We start from the raw sequence: 224 nt of genomic DNA, 5'->3' as shown, positions 1-224 counted from the left end.
TATTTCTGCTTTATGCTCCGACCCTAGTTTGTTTTGATTTACTTTTAGTCACCTTCGTAGTCGGGTAGGATTATTCGTTGTACATTTAATGGTTGCCCTCGGAATTTTTCTATAATTTCCTGCCTGGTTAGATCGCCATTTCTATATTTTTTATTATATCGGTTTATTTCCAATTCACACCACCTATCTGGAGGCCACTTTTGGTTTTCCCTTTCCCTTCTTTC

The sequence above is a fragment of the Drosophila melanogaster genome, chromosome Y (assembly GCF_000001215.4).
Source record: "Drosophila melanogaster chromosome Y".
In the NCBI taxonomy this organism is placed as follows: domain Eukaryota; kingdom Metazoa; phylum Arthropoda; class Insecta; order Diptera; family Drosophilidae; genus Drosophila; species Drosophila melanogaster.
This window is presented reverse-complemented; position numbering follows the sequence as displayed.